Source organism: Halichoeres trimaculatus, unplaced genomic scaffold (genome assembly GCF_033239565.1).
Source record: "Halichoeres trimaculatus isolate MK-OKI-2021-1 unplaced genomic scaffold, fHalTri1.1 fHalTri1_scaffold_3, whole genome shotgun sequence".
In the NCBI taxonomy this organism is placed as follows: Eukaryota; Metazoa; Chordata; class Actinopteri; order Labriformes; family Labridae; genus Halichoeres; species Halichoeres trimaculatus.
This window is the reverse complement of record NW_027437181.1, coordinates 29916219-29937414: the sequence shown is the minus strand read 5'-3', so window position 1 is coordinate 29937414 and position 21196 is coordinate 29916219. Positions and strand designations below refer to the sequence as shown.

At 39.6% G+C, this 21196-nt stretch overlaps 1 protein-coding gene across 2 annotated transcripts in view; it reads left to right on the top strand.

Moving 5' to 3' along the window:
- Positions 1-21196, top strand: part of LOC141788094 (heterogeneous nuclear ribonucleoprotein C) — a 62210-nt gene that overhangs the window by 18370 nt on the left and 22644 nt on the right. The window lies entirely within an intron of this gene.

Below are 21196 nucleotides of genomic sequence, written 5' to 3'. Positions count from 1 at the left end.
TATATGAACAAGAGAAGGAGGAGCTGAACAGTGATATCCAGCTGTGGGCAAGAGGTGCTTTTAGATCAGGACGCCCTCTTCTGAGAGCAAAGAAATCTGACTGATTGTATGAATGTAGCATCTTCACTAGGGGTGCACCAATTTGAAAATTTTGGCTGATACCGATATCCAATATTAATATTGCTGTTATGGCCAATAACTGATATTTACTGATATCAATATTGGGCCAAAAAAAAAAAACCTGAGATGATGTGTCAAAGTAGTTCAGAGAGAAAGGGCAGCGTGATCATTAGAAATGATGACCATGAAAAAGATCGAAGGATGTAGCGCCCGAGTTGAACGTGATCAAAAAAGTATGTTTTCTCTGTTTTTGGATCAAAACCAGGAAGAGAGACATAAAAGAAGAGGTTCCATTCTTCTTAGGTAGTTTTGGTGTTTACATAGTCATAGAAAACAACGTAATTTGGGTCTTGAAAGATTGTTCAGGATGCTCTGAAAATGGCCAGCAGCTAATGAGTAAATATCAGCCCACTTTTACACATTGGCCGATACTGATATTGATACCGATATATTAGGGGTGTGCGATATGGCCCATGTTTTTTATCAGGGTATTATTCCTTCATATTGTGATAACGGTATTATATCACGTTTTTCCAACATGTAAAAAAGTGAAGTTTTTTCAAAATCTGATTCTGACTTTGTTCTGTGTTATAAATGTAAACATCTTACCTACCTAAAATGTCTGGGTTAGAAAAAGGCCTTTGCCCACAATGTGCTTTTGGAAGAGAAGCTTGTCCCATTTCAAGCTTAAAGTGCACTGTACTGGTGAAACTAAAAAAAACTGAACTGGGTTCGAGGAATGAAGAATACTTAAAGAATTTTTTTTTTTTTTGCATTTTATTGAAAAGGGTGAGCAATTAACTAATAACATTTTTGGATTTCGATAAATTTGTTGAAATTGACATTACTAGTTTTAGGTTCCATGAGTTTTCCTATATTTATGTTCTGTATGTTTTCTGAAGCCTGTAAGGTTATCTGATGAAGCACTTAAGATTTCTGAGTGTTTATTCCTGTAAACACGGCTGCAGTAGTACAGACAGCTGTAGCATGACACATAAAAATTTGCTGACAGGTTTTTTTTTGCCGCTATTGTGTTTTTCGGACAACAAACTGACAAACACAGAGATACTGTTAGATTACTGGCAGTGGTTTGACTGAAGAACAGAGGAGGGTAGTTCACACTCAGAACCTGAATGGCAACCAAAAAAACTAAATCTTTTTAAGGGAGGACCTTGGTCTACAGCTTTATCAATCCAAGGTAGGGTTCATGAATCATTTAAGATATTTATCATCATCACTCACAAGGAGTAAAAACAACAACCTGTCCCGGCAGAACAAAATGATGTTGTGCTTTATCCTCAGAACAAGAGTCTATCAAAGGCATTTTGTAGCTACATTTTTATTGGTCCAAAAAGTGAAAACAAACTTATAGCAAACCAGCACACCGCTTGTTGTACCTCCCACCAGCTGAAACACCTGCTGCTGCTGACATGACAGCGGCAACTCCGTCTGTTCATAAGAGCAGGCTGGCTATTTATGCCTAAACTCTGTCAAAGCTTGGCAAAACTTTTATTTTTTATTAGCATTTTAATGAAATGAGGCTATGAAGCTCATTAGACTCTAAAAAAATGTGTAATTTAGCCACACCATTGTTTGATCCGCAGGGTTCAAAGCTCGTGAAAAAATGTAGCAGCTCTTAGTCTGCAAACTACGGCTTCAGTTTTCTTCAAACTCTTTATTTAGTTGCCACTACTTTTGTTAAAAATTGGTTGTATCACATTTTAGGTTTGGAGGTTTGACCATAGACACTTAACTATAGCAAATGAACAGCCTGTGTCCAAAACAGGGTAGCTGTCATCATGCACACACCAGCTGTTTCGCTTTCTGCACGCCAGTAAATGTTTACTTCGTCACATCACTGACTCGGTGCTACTGACTTTAAAGCTGTGTATTTTCAGAATGGCTGTGGCAGAAAAGTTTCTTCTCACGTCGGGAGAAATAAACCTCCCACATAGATTAACCACTACTTGGACTAAATCATGTGTAACAATGCTTTACCGCGGTAATTATGTAAATGTAAAACTCTTCTTGTGGCAACATATGATACCGGTGATGGTGATGAAACCAGTATACCGCCCGCCCCTACGATATATCATGCATCCCTAATCTTCACACTAGCCTCAGTAAACAGGCCATTGACCACCACTGGAAAGAAAAATACAGCAGACAGGGCAACATTTTTCTTTGTACCCAAACAACCTTAAAAAAAAAAAACACTCCCCTCCATCTATTCATCAGCTGCACCTTCCCCTTTCACTCCAGCATCACTTTACGCTCTAAATGCCTTTTTTATTTTTCTGTCCAGCCATTTCTTCTGTCCTTTATCGGCTCTCTCCCCGCATGGACGCACAGGCGATGTGCTGTCTGCAGTCCGTTCCTGGCAGAGATGACGGGGGCTGTACTGTAGGTAAAGGTCAGTGCAGTCAGAGGTGGATGTACTGCTGGGGAAAAGGTCACTGTGTGCAGAGAAGGATGGAGAGTGCATCTGCTGATTTTCAGCACCGCCGCTGAGGCTTTCAAGACAGCAGAGAACAAGAGGAGATAGGAGGTGGTTGGATAAAGAGAGAAAGGGGTGGAAGGAGGGTGATACGGTTTCTGTATACACGCTGCTGTGTGGAGAAAGGTCATGAGTCAGCTGCGGTGGCACCAATAGCTCAGGGCACGGAGGTAAGAAGTGAGCATGATGACTTAACTGACAAACTGAAAACTATTTTCCAGCCGATGAGTGTGTTTGGATGTGTGTGCATGTTGGTTTGCATCCATATATTCTGAGGCGGTGTGCATTACCGAGTCAGATGAGTTACTTCTCTGGTCCTGCAGCCTTATCACTCTGCAGGGGTTGGCCTCTCTGCTAATGAAGTCATCTCTATCCCGACTGACTGCTCCACGCGGGTGGAAAGTAAGGGAAACAGGTGGAAGAGGGAGTAAAAGAAGCAAAATAGGGGATTGATGCTGCAGTTAGAAAAGGATAAGTTTGAAACAATTGAAAGGGAAGTGGGTAGAAAGGTGCGAAGAAAGCAAAGAGAGAAATAACAACAGTCAAGGAGAGTGAGGGGTGAAGAAAGCAGAGGAGGGAAAGCAAGTGAGCACTGCACTGCGTGTCATTGGCCCCCTGGCGTGAACAATCCATCTCAAATTGATCTTGCAGCTCGGCCCAGCAGGGCATTCTGAATCAATCTCAAATTGATCTCTGTGCCAGAGGTCGGGAAAACTAGCAGTGGAGCTTATCAGAAATATAGTGGTGCTGGGAGGATCTGACAGGGAAACTTATCACACTGCACAACAGGAAATGGGCTCCAAGCCCCCGGGGCAGCAAGAGGACGAGCCTGCACCCTGTACTCACACACACAGAGGAACACACCCACATACACACGAAGCACACAGCGATTCAATGTCTCTGTGTGTACCAACACAACCATACACTGACACATGCTCCCCAGGGTTCAGGACAGTACAGAGAACGTGTAGAGATACAGACACATAAACAAACACTCACGCAGGCTCAGCCTACACACACACACTCACACTCGCACACAGAGGCATTTAAAGGCATCAGTACACAGCTAAAGGCTATCTTAGAAAATAAAAAGTTTGTCGGAGCACAATATGTCGATATATTTTAAGTTAGACAGGTGAGATTTGAGGCCTGGAGCTCTTAATGACTTAAAACACGTTTAATGTGTCCTCAGCAAGGCTGCGTGAAAGGCCAGAGGAAGGACGATCAATACCGGCTTGCATTTAGACGCTCAGTCAGCTTAAGGGGGTAACCTGCCTCTCCCTGACCAAGTGAAAAAAAAATTAAACCATAAAAACAATTGCTCAAAAGTGACTTTCATCACACTGTATCTCTGGAATGACTCACAAAACCCGGTCTAAGAGTGAGGGAACCATTCGCTGATTGTAAGAGATGAGAGTCGCCTCTGGCTTTAAGAAATAAAGCCTGTACAGAAATGTCTTTTATTGTTTTCTTTATAATGGCCAGCAGGGGATGACACCTCAGGTTGGTACTTAGAGAGTGCTTTTTGGTTGTTTCATTACCTCTAACAAAAAAAAAAAAAAAAATCTTAAACCCTCTACCCACAGTGTGAGCTGATAGATTTAAGACTAGTACAGAATGACTTTGTCCTTTTTTTTAACCTGTGGAGGAAAAACTAGACTATCAAGGCCTGGCTACCTGTGATTGACACGATGTCATCACAGTTACATATTAATCAGGATAAAGTTTTGGAAAAGGTGCAATCCTTGTGTTCACAATTTGACTACACCAAAAATGCCCGACACTTAATGCGGTACACAAAGCAGTCATTAACATCACAGTGGCTCCATCACAGACAGATTTTTTGGCCTTAGAATGACATAATTTATTGAAACCATTAATTTCGAGACATGACCATGCCGCAGCATGGTCATGTCAGCGATTCAGCAAAGACTGCAGCGATTCTGCAGCGATTCAGCGATTCAGCAAAGACTGCATAAGAGATGAAAGTAGTTTCAGTGATGTCACCCATTTGCTTTTAAATAGACCCTTTAAACTGTGTGGTCACCAGATGATGGAGCTGAGGTGGTCCTGAGACTTAGCCGTTTACGCTACAACAGTTTAGGGTGAGACGCAAAAGTTTTGTTGCATTTCAGCCTTGCGTTTACGAGGAAATGTGAAAATAAGTTTCTGAAAAACAAACTTTTGAAAACGCTAACTACAGGCCTGGCATGCTTACTACAGCGTCTTCACTCCCTTTGCATTTTTGTGTAAACACAGATTTTTTTCACATCGTTTCAGCGTTTTTAGATGAAACGTTGTCGTGTAAACAGGGCCTTAGGCTTACCTTTATTACCTCCGCCAAGGAGGTTGTGTTTTTGGGATGGTTTGTCTGTTTGTTGGTCTGTAAACAACATAACTCAAAAAGTACTTAACAGATTTTGATGAAATTTTCAGTAAACGTTAAAAACAGAATAAGGAAGAAGTGATAAAATTTTGGAGATGATCCAGATCCCTGTCTGGATCCAGGATTTTTTTTTCAAGGATTCGTTATCATTGTGAGATAGGACTGTTTTCACCATATGTGTATATAACTCCACCATAAATGGTCTGATTGCTTTGCAAAACAATACAAGACATGGTCACCATAATTTCTGACAGATGTAAAAGTACGATCCAGATCCTGGCAATATTCTGGATACTTAGATCTGGAATATAAAATATGTACTGGGTCATCATAATTTTCAACAGTCAGGTAATAAATTACTGTACAAACCTGCAACTAACACCAAATTGTAGCAGACAGTCTGCTGAAAGGGAGTATAACATTAAAGTAGGATTTAAGTGTTGCGTGAGAATCACAATATGCTTGGTGGAGGTCTGCGCTCTCTGAGTGCTTTTCTAGTTTATACATATTTGATGTTTAACTGTCAGCCTTGATTGAGTAACAACAGGTGTGCTTTTTAAAAGGATTTGATCCCCAGTTGAGGGGGAATGACTTTTTGATTTGTTTTTGGGGTTTTTTTCTTGTTACAGGGTGTAAATTGTTTAATTATGCGATTAAAACGTTTTAACATGGGAGTTTATGGAGTTTCCTTGGCTTTTGCAGCCAACTTCATGTGTTTTGAAACTCTATCTCTTTTAGTAGTAACTGCTGTGTGGACGGAGATTTCAGACTATCTTTAAAACAACAATTTAAGTTATGTGATGTTTGTCTTGTAAGCTTGTTAGCCAGGTAGTTACCTAATGCTAAGGTAAAGAATTGATGCTCCATGACACAAACAGGAAATGCTCAGTAAGTAACTTTTTACAGACAGCAGAAAGCTTCACACTGCAGACCAGACCACTGTAGTTCTGTTTGCCCTTGGAGTTCACTCATGCTCCATCTTTTATGGCCTCAGTCCTTCCAAAGATACAGCTACTGAATTTGAACCCAGCCTGTGTGGATGTTCAAATGAAGTTATAATGAGAACAATGAAAATCAACTGCCCGCATAAATAAGATTACTCTAGTGAGCTTCTGTTTCTCCAGTTCTGCTGGCAAGGAACTGTGGGCTCTTCTTTCTTTCCCCTCTCTTTGCTGCCTGGATCATCAGATCCAAGCTGACAGCAACTTTATAGAGCAACACCAGCCACCAGCACACACAGGAAACAGACTTCAAGTTCATTACGGTGACAGAAAGAGAGCAGCAGAACGACACAGAGATGGCGTGAGGAGAGCAATACAAGCACCGAGAGAGTGCAGTGAAAATCTGCGAGGAGGGGACGGGGTGTGTCTTTGAGCATGTCAGCGTTTGGGAGGCAGCAGGAGAGGCTTTTCTGTGGCCCGGACTGGAAAAGCTCTCTGTCAGCATCGAGGGGTAATGGAGGTTAGCAGGGTGAAAGGAGGGAGTGTGGAGGAGTGTGTGAGTTTATAGAAAATGTAAGTATGGAGGTACAAGTGGCTGTGTGGCCCCTGGAGAACAAGGGTATATCAGTGATCTCAGAGGCCTCACGGGGAAATGGTCAGGCAGGTCTACATGTATTTACAGCCGGCTCATCAAAACCAGCAGCTTTATCAGTGATCTAACACCAGAAAATATGCTGCTGTAGGCAACAATCTAACATCATATCCGAGTGCCTCTCAGCTACTGTTATGATGAACTGTTGACGTGGTGTAGGATACAACGTGTATAAGTTCACTTTATATGTCCATTAACTTCTATGGGGAAGTGTTGGTTGTGTGTGTGTCCTAGTGATAGTATTACTTTTACACACACCATGTTTCCTGATCCAAAGCCTCTCAAAGTTTTATTTTTATGCTTTATTCAATAACCTTCAGCTATTTTAGTGGAGCAGATAACTGTAAAATTTCAAGAGAATCGTTCAAATGGTGATGCAAGCATGAAATTTGGTACAGATACTCTCTTAGGGTCACTCTTTTGAAATAAAACGTTAGACACGCCAAAATTCAAGATGGCGGCCATTTTTAAAGATGGACGCCATTTCTATCAAACGATTCTTATTTCAAAAGTGCAAACGGTGATGCAAGCATGAAATTTGGTACAGATACTCTCTAAGGGACACTCTTTTGAAATAAAATGTTAGAAACGCCAAAATTCAAGATGGCGGCCATTTTTTCAGATGGACGCCATTTCTATCAGACGATTCTTATTTCAAAAGTTCAAATGGTGATGCAAGCATGAAATTTGGTACAGACACTCTCTGAGGGACACTCTTTTGAAACGAAATGTTAGACATGCCAAAATTCAAGATGGCGGCCATTTTTATAGATGGACGCCATCTCTATCAGACGATTCTTATTTCAAAAGTTCAAATGGTGATGCAAGCATGAAATTTGGTACAGATACTCTCTAAGAGACACTCTTTTGAAACAAAACGTTAGACACGACACAATTCCAAGATGGCTGCCATTGTCATAGAAGGACGCCATTTCTATCAGACGATTCTTATATCAAAAGTTCAAATGGTGATGCAAGCATGAAATTTGGTAAAGATACTCTCTAAGGGACACTCTTTTGAAACAAAACGTTAGACACAACAAAATGTCAAGATGGCGGCCATTTTTAAAGATGGCTGCTATTTTTATTATATGCTCCTTTTTTCAATGGTTCTAATGGTGATGCAAGCTTAAAAGAAGGCACAAATACTCCTTCTGAGCCACTCATTTGAACAAGGAATGTTCAAAATGGTAGTCATTTTTCAGGATAACCACCACCGTACTAGAAAACTGGTGTTAAGAGTGCTCGTGAGGTCCCTTTACAAGGAACCATTTACAGCCACTCGAAACTTCAAAACTGTAAGCCAAGAGTGTTTATTTGGCTGTGTTTTGTCTAACTCCTTACCCTTGACCTGTCCGAATTGGTTAAACCTGCCAGAACTGCCCCCTAACGGCATAGCTCACAGAGTTCATCAGAGTACACAAGCTCCCTTACCGTAACAAGGTAACAGTCACAAGGCTTTGTTTTTTTTGTTTTTTTGCTTTTTATGCATATATATATATATATATATACTAGTGCTGGGCAAGTTAACGCGTTATTTTTACGCTAACCCGTCAATCTATTAACACCGTTGAATATTTTATCGCGCATTAGTGCATGTTGCTCACATGCTTTTATTTTGTATGTCTGTTGCTGACCACGGTGGAACCGGGAGTGAAATTGGCGGAAAAACATGATGAGTAACCAAAATGTATACGGCGTGCCAGATATAAACAAACGCAGGTAGTCTGCCAGGACGAAGAGACACGATGAGAATTAGAGCCTTATTTAGCGGTGTAAGTAATGCGCTGAAAATTCTCTAAATAAAGCCTGAATGCAGACCGATATCAGCGTTTTTTGGTGGGAGTCAGTTTATTTGTGTTTTTCGTCAAGTAAATTATGGCCCCGTCTGAGTGTAGAGGAAACTATATATATATATATATATATATATATATATTTTTTTTAAGAGCAAGAGAGAGAGGGGAACAGAGACACACAGAAAGAAAGAAAAGATAACTACACAAAGACTGAGCCATACCAAAGACTCAAGCTGGCTGCTTACTCTTCTATTCACACTTGCAGCTGCACAGTGCTGTGCAGGTGAACCCCAACCTGAAACATTTGCACCTCCCAACTTAAGCTGTTTGATTAAAAAAAAAAAAAAAAAAAAAAAAATTCCCTCCAAAATAAGTGCCTGTATTTTAATTCTCTTACCTGTGTAGCATAAAACATATATCATTTTTTCAGGTTATTATTATTTTTCTTCATAAAATTATTTTAATAGTAATAACAATTATTATTATTATTTAACGTCTTTTAATGTATTCTTTTTAGCATTCATGTAATTATTGTTTTTACCATTAAATTATTAGTATTGTCATTATTATTGATGTGTTTGAAAACAGAGCTTTTAAAACAAAATGGTGGCCATCTTGAAAAATGTCGGCAATGTTCAATTTTTGTATGTCTAGCATAGTTTTTGTGTCCCTTAAAGAGTATTTGTGCCAAATTTTACATTTGCATCACCGTTTGAGTTTGAGTTGGAATAATGAGCGTTCAACTGAAATGGTAGCCATCTTGAATAAAATGGCCCCCATGATGAAAAATGGTCACCATTTTGTATTTTGGGGTGTCTAAATTGATTTTTCATGAGTGTTAGATAGTGTATGTGCAAAAACTCATGCTCGCATCACCAATAGAAATATATTAAAATAACAAGTGTTCAACAAAATGGCGGCCATCTTTAAAAATGGCGGCCATCTTTAAAAATGGCCGCCACCTTGAATTTTGGCATGTCTAACATTTTGTTTCAAAAGAGTGTCCCTTAGAGAGTATCTGTACCAAATTTCATGCTTGCATCACCATTTGAACTTTTGAAATAAGAATCGTCTGATAGAAATGGCGTCCATCTGAAAAAATGGCCGCCATCTTGAATTTGGCGTGTCTAACGTTTTATTTCAAAAGAGTGTCCCTTAGAGAGTATCTGTACCAAATTTCATGCTTGCATCACAATTTGAACTTCTGAAATAAGAATCGTCTGATAAGGATGGCGTCCATCTATAAAAATGGCCGCCATCTTGAATTTTGGCGTGTCTAATGTTTTGTTTCAAAGGATTGTCCCTTAGAGAGTATCTGTACCAAATTTCATGCTTGCATCACCATTTGAACTTTTGAAATAAGAATCGTCTGATAGAGATGGCGTCCATCTATAAAAATGGCCGCCATCTTGAATTTTGGCATGTCTAACATTTCGTTTCAAAAGAGTGTCCCTTAGAGAGTGTCTGTACCAAATTTCATGCTTGCATCACCATTTGAACTTTTGAAATAAGAATCGGCTGATAGAAATGGCGTCCATCTGAAAAAATGGCCGCCATCTTGAATTCTGGCGTGTCTAACGTTTTATTTCAAAAGAGTGTCCCATAGAGAGTATCTGTACCAAATTTCATGCTTGCATCATCATGTGAACGATTTTTTCACTTATCTGCTCCACTATTTCAGAACATTTCACCAGGAGTTGAAAATGATCTTTGAGTCTTGAAAAGTTGTTTAATATCAAATATCACTCAATTCACCCTTTTTCATGCAAGGTCAAAGCTAGGGCTTGAAAATAATGACGGTCAAGTTTACACTGACGCTGTTACACTTCAACCCTAAAGTCCAGTTTGTTTGGCCAGTGTGACTACAAGTGTGCTGTGCTTAAGCACGATTCACTTCTCAGCTTTGAAATGCTACAGAGAGGTGTGCTTTGGCTCTTGACAATTATTTTAAACAGTAGCTGAGTGTTATGGTGGTCCCCAAAGTAGCAGTTTCCAAGAGACTGACAGGAGGGTGTGTAACGCCATATTATGTAGTAATACCCCAAATATGTAATAATGTTAAAAAAAAAAATACATATATATATATATTTATTGTATCACTTATTGCAAAATGCAGGTTGCCGCATGTAATAAGTAAGAACTTTTTACATAATGCAGCAAAGTTTATTACATATCGTGTTCAAGAATTTTATCACAAAATGTGCCAGATTATTACGAAATGCGGCATAATTAAATTATGCAGTGAAAATTTATTACATTATTATACATAATGTGGCATTACAGGGTGTTTGAGTCTATTGAAAAACGTAACAAAGGCATGCCCATTACCAGAGCTGTCATCAGAACTGCATTGAAACACAGATCTTAATGTTAAGATTGTATTTAAAGAGAGAAAGAAAAATGTTTCTTATATTTGTGTTAATACAGTATATTGCCTTTTCTGTCCTGGGTAGCCCGCATGTTGCGATTTGAATTTTTTAATTTGAAATTTTGAATCTAAATTTTGACGAGTTGAAATGAAAACTGAATTTGACAAATTAAATTTGAGTGACCCAAACTTTTTTGTTGTTGAGTTATGAAACTTGAATTTTTGGATCTGCATTTTCAATAAGTGAATCCAGGACAAATACATTCAGATACATGGTTTTTATAGCAAAATAATTCAATTCTTTGAATTCAGTGGTGTTTTTAAGTATTTAAATGTCAGTGGCTTTTAAAATTTGAATTATTATGTCTCTTATTTGCTTCCATATGGGGGGGGGGGGGGGGGGGGGGGGGGGGGCAATTGTGCTTGAGTACAGCATGGTTTCAAATGGCCAGTGTGAATTCACTTTAAATGTAGAACCATTCATTAAAAGCAGATTTGAGAGTTTCAATAAAAACTTAAAGGTGTATTTGCACTTACAACATCACACAACAGAACTTTTCCTCTAACGCCAACTTAGAAGCACTTTTTGGATGTTCATACAGATAAGTTGTACCTTGACCGTCTGGAAATTTTCACAGTCCCACAGAAAGTGGCAGCCAGCAGACTTTACCTTTCTAGACACAAAAGTTCCTCAGAGCACACAAGCACAAATCAGTAACTGAAAAAGCCACAAGGACATAACAGTGAAAGCAATAAAATACAGAAAGTAAACTTAGACATCGACTGACATATTCAACACAAGCTGTACATGTTCAAACTCTTCTGGTTCAGATCAACCTGTAATACCCACCATTTAATGCCCTCAAGCCCAGCATTGTCATTTTCCACCAAGTCCTCTGTTAAATAAACTCAAGCAGCAAGAAGCGGCTCAAAGCTCTCACTGCAGCTCAGAGGAGAGGGGATCGAAGAGAGAGGAGGGGTATTTATATACACTTAAGTGTAATTATTGATTGTTGAAGCACATTTACTCTTGATCCCTCACTGCCAGTGTCTCACTTCCTGAGTGCCAGTCCAGGTGGTTTTTTCTCTGAGTCCAAAGATGCTCACTCTTCCCCCACTTTGATAAAATCTCTCTCTTTTTTTGCCTCTTTTAGTCTCTGACCCTCTGACAGAAGTCATGCAGACTTATATGTGGGGGTGGGAGTGGGGTTGTTGACTTAACATGGCTAATGTTAGCTAAAGTTTGAGTTGTGTCCAGTGAGAATGGCTGGCTGCAGTTGGAGGTTTACTGGGTAAATGTCAGTCCTGTCGATCACTGTTAAAATCATACTAAACCCTCTTGAGGGCGTTTCTGAATGGCAGTGAAGTATTTGCCGCTGATATCTCCTTAAATATTTCAATCCTCTGGAGGGCTCTGAGGAGAGAGCTGGATGTGTTTGGACTTCAGCTGGATGACAAAAGTCTAACTAGACTCAGCAACTCTCCCTCCCTCCTCCTCTCCCTCTCACATACACACGTGTTCAGTGTGTTGGCGTCTTCGTGACAGTGTCTTTTCTTGTACTCTTTCCTCCAGAAGAGGCTAGAAGCTTATTTTAGCCCGTTGTAACCAGGCTGCCTTGCCCTTCATGCACTGGAGCTGAAGTGACTTTTAGCTTTTAATTCTTTGGTAAATTCAGGACAACAGCGCAGTTCAGGGCTAGAAAACGGTGCGGTGGTTTGACAGAGCTGAAAAGGCTGGAAGGATTAATTACTCCAGGCAGCCTTGGGTAACCTTTTAACATTGTGCTCTGAGTCGGTTTGAATAGGGGGTATTCGCCCCTATTAGAGGAAGTGTCTTGATATCTGTGTGACTCGCGCTCTTTACGGATAATGGGTTGAGAGGAGGGGTGTTTTTAAGTGCCCTAGATGTCACTTGTCACCTTACCGCTGTGTAATGCCACTAATTAGCTCTAAATATCCTGAGCACTGAAATTTCAAATTACTGCTCCCAGCAAGACCCTGAGCTGTGGATGAATGGCATAAAGCCACATCAGGCAGCCCCCTGCAGAGGCGTTACACGTATACAAAATCATACACACACTGCATCAGTAACGGGCCAATGACACGTTAACCAGCCCTTGTTTCAGCCGCCTCTTCCCGTCTCATAAGTGTTTAAAAAAACCTCAAAAGGGGTTTTCAAAGTTGGAGGAAAATACAGAAATAAAGTGGCATCCTTTGCTGGGCTCTGTGCTGAGTTTTGTGCAGATGGTCTTAAGTCATGCAGGAGAATCGGACTCATCCCACTCCAAACACTCTGCCTCCAGCAGGATTAGGCCACATTGTCGACACCACTGAGGGGAGCATGTTTCTACATCCAGCTAAACCCACACTTATCTACAAATGCACACATTTGTGCTGTGCCGACATACCTTCACCCACATACTGCGCGCACACATTCAGCCACTGTAGCAGCACACAGGCCTACAGTAGAGTATGGATTATACTGTACAGCTTCTGGTGATCTAAATTCATAGGTTGGAGTTTTTGGCTCCCTGGTCTTTTTTTATTCTAAGCCTTGCTTTGTGTTTCTGTAGCAAACCGAGGTCAGTAAAATCTGGCACCTGATCCAGCTGGATTATATAAAATGTTTCGACCATGACAACAAAACATGTACGCCATTATTCATCTATTCACATCCTGTCCTGAAAGAGGGCTTTATGTGTAATTAATGTAAAAGCTCTTTTGGTTTTTAATCACAGTAAAACCTGTACTACAGTCTGATTTGAAAGGCAGATTATGCTAATCTTGTGTTTAAACAGTCCAGGACCGTTTACAGTGAGCTCATCTCCTCGGCTGTCTTGAGCATTTTGTCCTTACCTCCACTCTGTTTGTGCAACTTCACTGTTTCATCTCACTTTCTTTCATGTTTCTGGTGTTGCAGAGATTCAGTAAAGTCTTTTGAACCTTTTCAGCTTGTTTGATCAAAGACCTGCCTTCATGCAGACATTAAGGTTTAATGGTTTCATTCTGGCATCAAGCAGTAGTAGTTTGTGATTTTTTCCTCTAAATACAGTACACACACGCTTGTGTTTTGCTGCATCATTAAACCTGAAGAAACGCAGGAGCACGGGGGGCAGAATCTCAAACTGATGGTTTTGGGTTAATTTGAAGTTTTTGCAGTAAGCTGAAATATTTACGAATGTCTCCTTTTTCACAAACTAATTAATCCGGTGGTTAAAACCTGATAAAGCAGCCTTGTGTGTTCCTGGTTGTAAGATTTTCAGCAGCACATGATTCTCAGTAAAAGCTGAAATAAAGACATTTTTTAATTTAAACCAACACAAACACTAAATAGAGCATCTTTCTGCTTTTTTAGCCTAGCCTCTTTGTTTCTAACTTTAGCTTTGTAGCCTCTCAAAAGCTTTAACTGTCAAAATAAAGAGCTAGCTCAACATGAAACACTCAGAAATGAGACAGCTGTGTATGAGATTGTATTAGCTGTATTTATAACATGTGTTGTGTGGATCTAAAAGAATAAAATAGCTAGCATAACAGCTCAATCTGGATTGTAATGACACATTTTTCTGTCTGTGGTAGGGAACATTTAAAATAACTCTTACTTATGACTCAGTGGTGTCAAATAGACATTTTTCACATACCCTCAAACAATGAGACTGTCACTTCTGATCACTGTTATCTGGTAATGATGCTAAAAACAGGCTGATTCATGAGGGTTGCTCATAATTTCCAGCCCTAACCATTCTGGCTGGTGGCCTAATCAAACATTAACCACACCACATTATACTTCGCCCGGTCGCTGCCACGACTGAGCCTCCAAGCCGGCTGTATCAGAGAGGAATGTCCACACCCTGACAGCTGTAGGGGAATCTGACTCATTCCTCTTTCTGTCCCCGTCCTCCTTGTCTCTTTGACAAACGAACCACTCATCCTTCCTCGCCCTCCCTGTCCTCTGCGTTTTATCCACTCTTCTTTAAGAGCTTTGGCACAGTAGCACAGCCTCCTCCTCCTCCTCCTCCTGTCATTTGAGTGTTAGTTTACCGAGGATGAGTGTGAGGGGACAAGGAGGATGAAGACTGATGGACAAATCGAGGGTCAAAGAAGAAAAATCTGTCTCCTATGGGGGACACTTTTTATTGAGTCTCCTGTTCCCTGATGAGTGTCTGTTGTCTGATAAGTACTGCCTGTTATGCTCCAGCTCTCGTCCTGGCTGCTGTTCAATAGCTTATTGATGCAGCAGCACTCCCCAGCTCCTCTCTATCAATGCACTGCTCCCCTTTTTCACTGTGGCTGCAATCAAACCTAAAGGGCTGTCAGCCATTCACTGCTACTTAAACTGAAGTGAGAAGGGATGAGTGCAATCTGACACATAACCCTTATCTATGTACCTCTGCTCCTCAGACTGAATAAACTGCCCTGGAGTCATAATTTAACCTCGATGCATGCAGGATATAAATTTACAAGCTCCTTTGGTTGACATTACTGCGGTTCCTCTCATGCTCTGGGCCTGTAGCTGTATATCACCATCCTGCAGTTCATACAGCGTGATACAGACCAGCGAGCCTAGCGGTAATGGATGTCAGCTGCAGCATTACAAGGCAATGTGTTATTGATCAGCTACTGTCCTGCACACGTTATTGATTAAGGCAGCAGAGAGTGTGATGGCTGCATGTTTAAGCAGCTTCTCAGGAAACAATAAAGATGCTTCTGTCAAGTGTTAAATTCTCCCTCAGGAGAAGCCTTAAAAGCTTTCACCAGGCTGAGCTTTATAGTAGAGGTTTAAAATGTCAATAAGAGCTTCGACAATGGTGCGGTCTTAAAATAATTACATTCATTAAAATAATGTTGAAAAGGGACAAATGGGAAAATCAACCTCATTGTAAAAATCCTGTAAATCCATAAAGCAGCTTTGCTCATAGATTTCCAGCATTCACTGTTATGTAACCCAGCACATAAGAGCCTTTAAAATGTAGCTTGAAAAAGCATGTATGGCATTCACTGAGTCTTATTGAGTCTTTGCTTAAGTGTGGGTGAAAATAATCCGTCATGACCATTTAAAATCCAAAGTAAACACCGTCCCTTTTGCTGCTGATAAAACAGCTTGACACAATGCTTGCCAAACAGCATTTTTATTTACGTTCGCATGGTGAAGAAGCGACAGCGCCGGTAATCAGGCCGAGTGTGAAACATTATTTTATTTATTATGGATTATGTGATTGAGCCCTGTAAAGCCTGACCCATCTAAAGAATAGCCAGAAAATACAGGGGGTTTTTTGGAACAGAGTTGTTTATTTACCCTTTTGACAAAATCCACAAAAATATTACTACATAATTATCCCCGCCAAGAAGGTTATGTTTCTGGGAGAGTTTTTTTTTTTTTTTTTTTGTCTTCAAACAACATAACTCAAAAAATTACGAACAGATCTTGATGAAATTTTCAGGAACTGTTCAAAATGGGATAAGGAAGAATTGATTAAATTTTGGAGGTGATCAGGATCACCGTCTGGATCCAGGATTTTTTTTAAGGATTTTTTTATCATTGTGAGATAGGGTCGTTTTCACCATATGTGTATATAACTCCACCATAAATGGTTGGATTGTTTTGCAAAACAATACAAGACAAGGTCACCATAATTTCTGACAGATGTAAATACGATTCAGATCCTGGCAATATTAATATAATGAAATATGTGCTGGGTCATCATCATTTTCAACACTATCAGGTCACAAATTATGGTACAAACCTTCAACTAACACCAAATTGTAGCAGACAGTCTGCTGAAAGGGAGTATAACATTAAAGTAGGACTAAAGTGTTGGTGACAATCACAATATGCTTGGCGGAGGTCTGCGCTCTCTAAGTACTTTTCTAGTTTTGTTTATGATATATTTTTGTATCACGTTTTTAAATTAAGTATTTCGTGAATTTCCTTTCTGTCGATGCAAAAAGTATTCCAATTTTAAGAAATGAGTTGAATTTAGATGTTATTGCAATATCTTGTAAATTAGTACTGATATTTCTTTAAAAAAAAAGTGTGTGGCTGATTTCATGAGAGCATTTTTGAGAAAGGTTAAAATACAATTTCAGCTGCCCGTAGTAAAATGATAATACTCTAGGGGGTAAAATACTTTTTTTCTATTTACATTTTTGTAAAGGTTTTTAAAGAAAACTATTTATCCTGTTAACGTGACAGTGGTCTTTAAAATGCATGGATTGTATATTATATGCTCTGCAATCAATAGTTAAGAGGAAAACAGAAGCTCTGACAAGAAGAAATTATTTCACTAGCCTGCCATAGTTGTTATCAATGTAATGCAACTGTGAAGGCTGGAATAATATTTGTCACAGAACTCTGCTGAAAATCCAGAAATAAAATGACTCCAAAAACACAAAGTTAAAATGAAATGCAGTAATGAAAATGTAAAAATGATGCAAATCCAACAAGAGAAAAAGCTGCAAATCGAGTTCTTGAGGGGCGCTAAGTATAACAGTTTAATAGTGATGTAAACAGTTTTACCTGAGACCTTCCTCATTAAAACTTAACAAGAAGCTGCGTTTCATAGTGGCATATGTTAATGGCAGCGAGTAATGCTCAGATCACAAACACAGGAGAGGCTCTAACATGGATCCGGGTTTCCTCTGGCTCTAGTTTAGTGACATTCTTGGAAAGTGTAACAGAAATACTTGGTGCTTGTTGCTACCATGAACAAAACAGAAATCCTGTCACCTTGTCTGTGGCATACAAATGATGTAAAATTGACATGAGTCCATCTGAAATGATAGACCCTGTGTTTGCTGTAATTACCTGTGTCTTTGTGGACATGTTTTTATGCATGTGTGAATCTCCTGGTAGAGGTAATTGAAGCATCACTCATGCATTTTGCAAAAATCTAGCAAGACATGTGAGTAAAGAGGAGTAAATAACAGCGACAGTGATTAAATGAGAGTGAAAGAGGGAGTAGATTAGCTCAGTCTGTCCTCGGAGAGTGTCTGAGAGAGAGGACGAGCTGCCAGCTCTCCCTTCATCTTCTCCTCCTCCCTCATCAAAGCCTCCCTGCTCTCATCTTGATCACACTCACCCCGAACATCCCATCGTGCTCTCTTTTCTCCTGCCCTCTTTGTGTTTCCCCGTGATTGTCAATCCATGAGCACAAATATAGTTTTCCACCGTTGCTCCATCATGTTTTCTGCATGGTGAGGAGAAAAAGAATTCCCCCGGCACAGTTTTTACACAAAGTAATCTCATTTATCCCTGGCTGCATGCTGTTTTCACTTTCTCTATGTTAGTGTAGGTTGTTTTCCAACATGTTTTTTTTTTCTCAATTATTCTGCTTTGTTGTGTGTCCCCAATACTGTACCATGACTTTGGTTGAGGAGAGCATTTAAAATACACCCTGAGTGTTGCAATGTTGTGGGTATGGTGAAAATACTGAAGATTTTCTTTTGCCTCAGAAAAAAAAACTAATTGAAAAAGCACTTTGAACTGAACAGAGTGTTCAGTGAGGTATTTTCATCCATTTTATTTGACTGGTGTGGTGACTGATGTGATGTGAGGAAGTCAGTGTTTGTCAGTGGGTTTCCAAACCTGTCACAAACCACCTTTAAAATTATTTTTCAGGCTTTTCATGCATTTAATTGTAGAGGACAGGACGGTGGATAGAGTAGGGAACAGAGTGAGAGTGGGGAATGACATGCAGGAAACAGGCCACCTGCTTGAGGGTGGACCCCGCGTGGCACAATCTAGACCTCTATCTAGGCCATCTGCGCCCCACAGATCACCTTTTTAAAGATGAAACTGTTCCTTTGACCCTCTGATCCACCCTGACTCTCTCATTTGTTGACTGTGTTGTGTCACAATAACAAACAAACATCATGCTGTTTACTTTTCTCTAGCTAACGAGAAATACTATACCCAGAGTCACTTCCGGCCAAATGTACTCCTGTGGCATTCGATGCTTCATTTGTGGTCCATTTCCTGGTCTTCTCTGATTGGCTAGAACAGGGATCTCAAACTCATGCCATGAAGGGCCAAGAGGCTGCAGATTTTCTTTCCAACCAAAAACTCCACCAGCTGATTTCACTGATTAGTCCCTGCCCTCTGCTTGAAGGTGAGGTAATCAGTGAAATCAGCTGGTTGGAGTTTTTGGTTGGAAAGAAAACCTGCAGCCTCTTGGCCCTCCATGGCACGAGTTTGAGATCCCTGGGCTAGAATGATCCTGATAATGTTTTTAGAGCCTGAAACCGTGTTATGGTTAAATAAAGAAAAGAGTTATCACCTTTTTGGATGTAGCCAATAGCTATTCTCGCGATTTGATTCTATTATGACTTTTAGGGTGCTGATTTGATTTAAATTGCGATTCTTGAATATTTACAATTTTTGATATTTTTAGTTTGCTTTTCCATGTGGAAAAGTTAAAGGATGATGATAATGTCTACTATTTCAGGAGCCATATTTTCCCATAAAATGCACGTCACGTGAGTCAAAGAGAAACATTTCACCCTCTGCTGGAGAAAAGTGGTAACTTTTTTTCCAATCCAGTTTATAAACAAAGACTAAATTAAGAATTTGAAAGAAAAAAAAAGATTTTTTGTTTTCATAGAATCAAGATTTTGATACTATCAAACAAAAATTCCTGATACATCAATTTTCTATTTTTTTTCTCCCACCCCTAGTGTTTCATCTCTCTCCTGTCTAGCTGTCAGTCCTTTGGTTTCATAAGCTAGGCTTTTGTCATTAATAATAACAGCACTTTGCTTTGACGTGACACAAACAACAAAGCTTCAACTTCTAGTGTCTAATACTGAAGATGTGAGGCCTCTTGGTATAAAGGTGGCCTTCAGAACACTTTACTGGATAATACTAGCAGGAAATCAAATACAAGTTTGTGGCCTTTTGATTTTATTTGTGGAAAAAATAATGGCCTGTCTCAAATATTGTCTTGCATCCAGCAAGGGGAGACTGAGGTCTGATAATATGAAACAGCATGTAAGAATATCGCTGCTTCAATTGATTTGTTGCAAAAGTAAATGTTTCATAATAGATACAGACCCTGGTCTCCTGTCTTGAGTATCAGCCATTAGAACCAGTTTGGTCCAGTTAAATCAAAGTAGCCGTGATGTGGAGGGGGAAAAGGAAACTGACATTTTACAAGCTTTGATTACAATTCAACTCCCTGTCAACAATGTTATTGTTGTTTTTCATGTCTGAAAAATGGTCATTTAAATTTACTGCAGACTGTTTCAAATCCTTTAAAGGGTGGAATGAGAGAGGGGAGGTTGTCCACTTATAAACTTTATGGAAATCCCAAAGACTTCTGGGATGCTTAAAAACAATTACCAACATCAAGTGAAGTGTGTTTCCCTGAGTTTTTAAAGCTGCCATGAACTGTTTTATGGTCAGTGATGTGCAGTTAACTAGTTTGTTTAATTTTTGTGGCGTATTCGTTACTAATTAATCTAAACTAACTCAATATATTAAGAGACGGTTTTAATCTCACAGCTTCAGACAAAGTTTACCTGCTGAAAAAGTTTCCCATGGCGTTCAATATTCTGGCAATCCAATAAATATCACAACTTCTTCAACCTTGTTTTGAAAGTTCTACTTTGTCTCCTGCTGAAACTTTTTTCTTTATAGTGAAGTAAACTTAGAAAGTGGGCATATTAATGTTTTTCAAGTCCATTTATTCTCTAGACATGCAAATCAGCACTTTAGGAGGCAGAGTTATAAAGACAATTTTTAATTATCAACACAAATTCAACTCTGCTTACTAAAACCTTTTTAAGAAAACTCAGACTTATCTTTGGATGAACAGTTGTTAATGAGGAAAGGATGCTAAATGTGTAATGTCTTTGGAAGGATAAAGAATGTGAAGGTTGGACAACTGAGGAACTAAATCCAGGCACTGTCAAAGAGGAGAGGTGACTTGGATGAGGAGGGTCGTGACATCCTGTTTTGAAATGACAGATCTGAAGTTTGGTTGCAGAAGGATGCTTGGTGGATAAACTGGCTGGCTTTGAAGAGCAGGCGGCTCTTTCAGGTGACGAGTGAAGCAGAATGAGATTAGAAGTGAGAAAAAGAAATGAATGAGGGATTACTGAATGAATAAATGAGAATGTAACAGTCTTCCTGCTTGAGTTTAAGCTGAGCTTTGTTTCCTGTTAGCTGCAGTTCACACAGCTAAACGAGGAGAATTATCACGCTGAATAAAAGCAACAGATGCATCAGTGTGAAAAGTGGACATATGTTAAAATGTCTTTAAAAAATATGTCTATTGATGATGATCTCATACAATAGATATTATGTTTCATGTTACTGGTTAAAAAACAAACAAAAAAAGCAAAAGTATTCTCTTCCTTATGTTGCTATATGTACGTGGACAGGAGCCCAAACAATCCCGAGATGTTCTCAGCCACTTCATCCTGCAGTGCGACTTGATAGG